The following is an 8,424-nucleotide window of genomic DNA, read 5'->3' as shown; positions in this document are numbered from 1 at the left end:
TCTTGAAGCTCCTAGAAAAGGCAGATAACTGCTGTGGAGATACATGCTTGGACAGAGGCTGTGAACAAAGAAATCCCTCTTCCCATTCCCCATTTTTGAGTAGATTCAAACCTTATTGAAGACTAAGAAACAATAACCAAAACCCCAACCATATGTGTCACATATAAAGATGGTCTGTAAAGCCCCAAACTTATTTATGGGTATGGTCAGACATCATGGATCCTGCCACATCTGATGTCTGGCCTCTTACTCTTTGAAGATTGGGGGTTTTCCATAGGCTGCCTGTTAGTAATCTCCAAGTGCAGCAGTCCAAAACCTGGCTCAGCAACTGTTTGCCTGCTCTACTTAGCCTAAACAACTAGGCTGGAAGGATAGTTATTATTGCCCTGTGGTGTCTAGTAGGATGTGTAGGATGTCCTTTCAATCTGCCCTGTGATAAATTTACATAGAGGACCTCAGTTATGATGAACGTCAACTTTCCCTCTCAAACTCTTACAAAACTTCTGAAGAGATCTCAACAGACCTGAGTATCTTAAATAAATGGTGGCTGACCCGTGCTCAGTCTGCTGCTGCATGCTAAAGTTAAGCCCTACCAAGGTCAGCAGAGCATGCATCCTGCAGGGATGTGACCTAGGCCTCAATGAGGTTAAGCATGCTGATTTCAGCTGGAAAAGAGAAAAAAAGAGGGTTGCTTATTGCCTGGGGCTTTCTTATAAACAGGTACGCCTGAAAACCATTTTCTAGCAGTGCACAGCTACAAACACAATATTATTTCTAGAAACCACCCATGGCCTCAGTGCTGAAAGATGCAGAGAGGCCTCAGCATTAGGAACGTCAAGTTCCCTTGTTCCAGACTGCGGTTTCCTTACACCTTTCCATTTTGGCATAAGTTTGCAAAGCCACTCTCCATTTTTAATATTTAAAGGTTAGCTGACGCACCAAGCATATTCTTGGGGAATGGTGTAGCTGCAGTTCCAATAGGCATGGCTGAAAGCGGGAAAAGTAACGTGGCTGCGTATCTCAAACAAACGGGGAGACAAGCTGCATGAGCCAGGAAATCAATTTTTGCATTGCCTAGGGAGTAAGTCTTACTTTCTGCTTCAAACTATAAAGATGATGGCTAAAATTAGATGATTCATGTTGATTTACTACAGGTATAAAAACAAAAAGTCTCTCTGACCAAATTCTTTAGTGGGCAGGAGAGTCTTTTTTGTTAGAAACAGAAAAAAATCCCAAAGGCAAAAAGCACAACACACATACACATTCACACATGCTTAAAAGTTACTGTTTTTTACCCTGGAAAATGTGGTTTCTGTAATTGAGGGTTGTAAAAAAGAAAAAAACCTTTTAAAGCATCCCACTCGATTAGTCATTCCAGGGTGGGTCAGCCTTATCATATCACGTGATGTCCAGTAATGGTGATGCAATAAAACAGATGCTGTCCGAATTCCGTGCCACCAGTCTGCAGCAAAACTATGCAAATCAAACCACTGTCCTTTTCTAGAAATTCCAAAACATCCCATCTCTTCCAGGCCCTGTGCTTAATGGCTTCTGCCTTCCCAAACAAACTAAATACATGATCATTTCTTCTTCAGCAGCACATGACAAGAATGAGTTCCAGACTACTGGAAATACAACTCAGTGGAAATTCTTGTTGTATCCAGAGGGGTACTGTACCTTCTTGGAGAAAGAGGTGGAAAAAATAGTATTTCCATAAATTGATTACTCTCCGGTATTCAGTATACTTTTATACTACATATATTTATATATTTTTATATTTATATTGTCTGGCAAGAAGTACTGTACATAAAATCTCATACTGAGACAGGATCAACCCACTTAAATCTTTCAAGACACTCTATCACCCCTGAAAGTTTTTACCCAACAAAAAAGGATGATGACAAAATGGTACCAGTTATGTTTCCATTTGCTATATTTCTCATTGAGCAAATATGTAGATACGGAAAAAGGAAAGATAAAGTGCTGCACTGTCAAAATTAATGGCTAATTTATTTAAACAAATTTCTCTCAAGTAGAGCATGTGGATTTGAGGGACAAGCTATAATCAACTTCTACCCAAAAAATGAGGGAAAGCCCAATAAAAGTGCTACACACAAGATTTTATTGCCACAAAGTGAGATAGTGTTAGGAACACACAGAGAAGTACAAGGGTACAATGAGAATGAATAGCAGCAAGTACAGCAGTGCCTATAAATCAGATGGTCTGAATAAATGATAAGGTATGATTTTTACATTGAACCTGGTTTTACTTGAAAAAATTGTGATATTTCTACTAGATCATGTAGCCTGGAAGTTATTTATGACTGAACCTTTCTTCATTCTGTAGGTGAAAACAACAAATACACAGCAACACTGTCATCCCCCTTGAAACTTTTCATTTCATTTAGACACGTGTCCTGCCAAGTTTTGGATGAATTTTCTACCATAAAAGTAAAGTTCTATAAAAATCTCTGAAGCTACTTTGGATGAAGTAAACCCTAGTGGGAATTTCCCCAGTGGGAAAATGCACTCCATTTCCAATTACACTTCTGAAATTCATAGACATGACTTGTATAGATAAAAAAGAGGTACCAGAGATTAATTTGATCATGTAATAAATTCCTGAAGAATGAAAAGCAGAGCTTTCAAAATATGAATCCAGCTGGAGTGAAAAGATGGGACGTGATGGCAGTGGCCACGTGGCAAGTGGGCAAAGAGCCCATTACCATTGGCTTGCTACAGACCAGAACTGACCAGTGTACCCAAAGAAGACACAACCAGGGTCAGTAGCTGCCTTCCTAAATTAAGCTCCAGGAACATCTGTTGCTATTGGCACCAGAAGTTTTCTCAGTCACCGTGGCATGTATACATCAGAGAAGTCAAGTGAGCTGAACTGAGCTATGGCAGAACCAAATTATCCCAGGACTTACCCGTTGTGCTTGAGTAGCTCCATGTTCTCTCTGCAATGGTGGCCCTGTGAGGCTGAGGCATCAGAAGCTCGCTGTGAGACAGAGGTGTCCACTCCAGCATCCAATGAAGCCAGAATGTTGCTTGTGGGAAACAATTCAGACATTTTGAGAGATCTCCAAGTGCCGGCCCAGGACTGGGGCTTGGGACTTACCCTGGAAAAAACCTGGGGTAAAGTTCAGCAGTGGCTGAGGAAATAGTGTTTGGCCTCAGTAAGAGGAATAGGGATACCTCTGGCAGGTTTTAAATGGAGCAATCGTTGAAGAAGCCTGATTTGCAACAGAATGGCAACAAAGCAAGGACTAAGGGCTGGTGAAGGACACTGCAACAAAACCATTGCTTGTCACAGGATAACACCTTTTTTAGTCTTTACGTTTTCCCAGATGGAGCACTCAAAAAGCTTCAGCAAGGCTTGCAAAAGACCCACAATGCCACCAGTTGTATCCTGCCTTTGGTTTTCATGCTCAATCCTTTCTCCACCAGCACAGCAATGATGTGTGAAGGCTGAGTCTGAGCTAGTTACAGCCTTGAGATGTTCAGGGAGTGAGGTATAGACTGGATACCCAGGAAAGTGCTGCCAATATTGGGCCTTCTTGGCCAATAACTCAACCCAAAATATTTCCTTCCATGTTTGCAATCATCCAGCCCCAGATCCCACATACAATTGACTCCCCATCCCCATGCTGTGTGATGCATGATGTCCTAGCACGGCAACTTGGAGCAACTGGGTAGAAACCACCAGTTTTCTGAGCTAGAATAGAGGGATGCAAATCACATTTGGAAGTGGAAGAGCAGGAACTGACACCTATCAAATGATAACAGAAAGAGAATTGAAATATAAATAAAATTTCCCTCAAAACATGAACTTTGTATTGAATATTTCAATACAGCCTATGCAACAAATTGCAGTACCATTGCAGGCAGAAATGGATTTACAATTTTTCTGCATTCACAGGAATGTGAAAGGCTTAAAAGTGCTGCAGTGTTATAGTCTGTGGCCTTTATTGGAGGCAGACAAGACATGCAATGGTATGATGTTTAATTTGGGAAGGGAACACATTTTCTGGTTCTTTTGTGCTTGTTAACTTAGGTTTTGTTTGGGAGAAATAGTCTAGTCACATTAAACATTTGTGCCTTGTGAATTTACTCAAGTGAATTGTATGAAACCAATACAGAACAGGGGATCACCCATTCTGCTTGGAACGGGCATTAGCATGAGAGTTCTGGAACAAACTGAAGGAGTGTGGCAAATGCACTGTGCTGCAGCAACATGCTTTGTCTTTTTACTAGCGGTGTATTTAAGCAAGGGCTAACTTACACAAACTCTCAGGTTTTGCTTTCTGACTGCAAGACTGAATACAATGAAGGAATAATTATGGATAAATTTATTTTAATTGCCATCATATTAAAATGGTTAAAGAATTTATCAGCTTCTGAACTGACTATGTAGCAAGTGGAGTCAGCAATGGAAACACTGGTCTTAGTAATTCTCCTGCCTGCAGCATTGTGGGTGCAAAGAACTTTCTGGAGAAGTTGTGAAATCCAGAAACATTCAGTTGGGCAATTTGACAGAAAACAATAAAATAAAATGCTTTTCTAGTCTTAAAAGTAGCCAACATTAAACAGGTGGTACTGCACAGGTCTGTCACTTGGACAATGTAGTCATAGAGTTTATTACCCAACACTTGTATTCTGATGTTTCCATTTTCTAATAATTCAAATTGCTTGCCAAACATAAGGAAACTTAAATTCCAAAGATGATCCGTTGCTGTGTCAAAGAGGAATCAATCATTTTCCTGTTGTATACATTTTCCAAGAGATGATATCCAGGAAATATGCTTGCCAGAATCTCAGCGTGAGGCAATGAAGCCTCTGTAACTGAAAGCAGAGGCCAAGAGATTTTACACAGCTCCTCAGCATGATCCAGTTTTCCAATACCCAGTATCTACTCTGAAGTACCCATGACTGTTTTGTCTTTAACATTAATTATTGTTTCTGAATTCCCAGTGTTGGAATATTTACCTTCCTTCATTTCCAGCTCTCAGCTGAAGAGCTTGTTAGTGGCTGACACTTGGGCATTTATATGCATGAAGGATGTTAGCCATGAGCTGGTCATGGATTAGATTACCCATCTGCACCTTCTGTGTGCAGATTCCCAGAGTCCCCCAGGCAGGGAGGGATCCCAGGAGGTCTCTTCTCAAAGAAAGAACTCGGAGCTGAGTTCAGACCACATTGCACAAGCCTGTATCCTTTTGGGCCTTGAAAGCCACCAGGGCAATGCCCTCTTCTTGGTATCCTCCTCCTGCACCCCAGGAGGCTACACTGAGTTCCTGCCAGGTTATTTTGCCCTGAGGAGCCTGGCTGAGCACTGCTGTACACCTGAGTGCTCAGGCAGCTTTAGAACACAGACATGCACAGACCTCCTCTCCTTTTGGGTCATGCCTTCCCCGTGTCTGATACCATTGTTCCTGCTCAATGCCCTGGGGAAAGGCATCTCATGGAGGGCTAGCAGAGACCTGTGGAGTCTCCCTGTTGACTTAAAGAATTGTATTTAAGATTGGAATGTCTCTGGGGAGTGCTAACACACCATGATCATAATAGTAGCATAGCACATGTGAACCTTGTGTATGAGAAGAAAATATTTCCATGAGCCAGAAATAAAGACAAGTTCCATTAGCCATTTGCTAGAAGTGACTCGTCCTTGTTTTCCACTCTAAGAGCTGTGGACTTGGACAGGCAACAGAGGAAACCTTCCCTTCCCAGAAACTTTAACCAAGCTGAATGAATTTCTGTGAGAGAGCTGAAGTGGCTGACAGTGATGAGAAAGATAATCAATGCTAGGGTGAGTGCTTTGCTTCACTGACTCAGACATTGCTCAGTTAATGTTACATTCAGTACTTGCAAGATTCCAGCACAACCCTTGTGGCTTTCCCCACTGGTTTTCTTCACTGAATATCCATTCCTGGTAGGGCTGAAACAGGGGAAGAGAGGCATGCACCATCAGATGCAAGTAATATGGACTCCCACAACTGAGCTTGTGTCCCTTGATAAAGGAACAGCAAAAGATTATAAACTAGGCATGAATAAATTCAAGCTGGAAAGCAGGAGCTGTCTAGCTGTTAGAGTAAGGGGATCTTGCAACACCCTATTCATAGGAGCAGCAGGAGGCAAAACAACATGATTATTTTTAAGATGGAGCAATCCTGCTCTTGTGAAAGGGAAGTGTAGTAATACAAAGACCCGACCTTTGTGGTCCAAGAAATCCTAGTGCTCTCTTGATTGGTAGGAAAGGTGAATTAAAGAAAGCTGCTTATTCATACAGAGAATAACAAATTAATTTCCCTTCATTTTGTAGATTATTATAATGGATTCATGTAATGTGAATTAATGAGGAAACACTTGTAGCTTCAAATGTGGAGTACTCCCGCAAAATAAGGAATGCAGCTGCTCCATTTTTAAAATTTGACTTGTGTTTAGTGAAGCTGTGGGAATATTTTCTCTGCCTAATTAAGCATTCTTTATAACCAAATGTTTGATGAGAAGTGTAATGTTTCTAGGCTCTTTGTTTTTTACAAAAAAATCTCAGCAATAAAACCTTTCAAAAGCAGATGTGTTACACTTATCTACTATTGGGTAAATAAATCTTGAATTTTGGGGTTTGGGATTTTGTGACCTGCTACCAGTGTCTAAGACATGTCATGAGGTTTCAGTTTGGCTCATACACACATATAAAATCCACAAATGTTAAAAATGTGACTGCCAGAGCACTTACCCTTGTCTCTCATACTGCCAGCCCCGGCCCAATTTCAGAAGGGTGCCAACGACCTCCCCACATTTCTGTGTGAATGTCCAACCAAACCTCTTTCCTGTCTGGTGGGCCTTCTCCTGAGGGTGGTCTGCAGCTGCTGGGCTGAAAATTGGTGATATGCTACTTATTGTCAGGATGCATTTCTGGAAATTCAATTCATTTCCAATATGAAATACCAGTTAAAATGGCCCTTCTTCAGAAGGTCTAACTGGCTGCTGTTCACCACAGCAATTAACTACCTTTCTCTGAAATTTAATTTCCCATTGTTGTAGATTTTGTGGGAAAAGCAAAAGCAGTAGGTGTCATACATCTTAAATATAACACTCATAAATAAGCTGGAGAAGCACGGTCAAGACAAACTGAGGATTCTGGGACAGGGAAAAGCCTCTAGAAAAACACATAATCTGTGGAGTCAAAGGGATGCAGTGAGCAGAGTTTCACAGGGATTTAATCTAAGTCTGATACGATGCAGCATTTCCAGGTCTGACCCAAAGATAGAATAAGGCATTGTACTAAACGTGCAAATAACATCAAGCTGGGGAGAAGTGCTAGGCTAGACCTCAAAGAAATCTTGCCATATTGGAAGGACATAATGGAAACAAAATGAAACAAAACATTTTTCAATGGGGAAAAATGTGTGGGGTGCAGACACTGAGTGGAAACCAGGCAGCACACCAGTAGGAAATGGCCTACGAGCTGAACATGAGTCAACAGAATTGTAAAGCTACAAGGAAAACAACAAAAACTGGGCTCTATGGAGGATGGCCAATAAGACACATGGATGGAAAAGCCCAAGCATTGTGCTACAGCACAACCACAGCTGAAACTGTGTCTAGCTGGGGGGCTTGCACATTAAGAAGGACATAAGTAGTTACTTGAGTACAGAGAAGAGTAAGGACAAAGAGCACGAGCCTGGAAAATAAAGTCTTGGAAGAAAGATTGGATTTAGTTGTGTTTTTCCTGAAGAAGGAATGGCTAATCACAGGTTTCCAAACCAAGAAAAGCTGCTGATAACGTGATGAGAACAATAAATTTTCATACTCATGGGGTAAGAAAAATGTCTATGAGTTGAACATCAGTTAGGACACTCCTAGGAGCATGGGAAGCAAAGAATGAGGTAAAGACCAGAGGAAAAATATTTTGAAGACTGCTAGGAGCAGTTTGGTTAAATGCTGATCAGGAATGATGCAGCTAGAGCTGACCCAGTCATGGGACAGCAGAGATGAGTTAAACAGCCCACTGAGGTGGAAATCACTGACCTGGTAAAACAACAGTTGGAAATATGGGTGACAGCTCAAAGCTATTTTAAAAATGAGCTCATGCCACTTCAAAGAAACTACAGCTTCACAGCTCTTTTTCATGGCTGCCTGGAAATTCTGGGCAGTTATACTCTGGGGAGATGGGGCTGTATGATGCCACTTGAGAGCAATTGACAGAAAGCATGCTTTAATACTTGGCAATAAAACATTTTATTGTCTGGTTTAGTCACTCTCTTCTCACCATTGCAACACCACCAGGACAGCATTAATCTCACAAGCCTTAGCTTGCAGTATTTCACCTTAAGATAGAGAGAAGCAGTGAAAAAGAGATATGAGTTTAATTTGGATTGGTGTGCATTGCAGAGTACATGCAAATTAAGGCACATATGC

This window comes from Melozone crissalis, unplaced genomic scaffold (genome assembly GCF_028551555.1).
Source record: "Melozone crissalis strain CALT ecotype California unplaced genomic scaffold, PUWL_Pcris_2 ptg000016l_1, whole genome shotgun sequence".
Taxonomy (NCBI): domain Eukaryota; kingdom Metazoa; phylum Chordata; class Aves; order Passeriformes; family Passerellidae; genus Melozone; species Melozone crissalis.
This window is presented reverse-complemented; position numbering follows the sequence as displayed.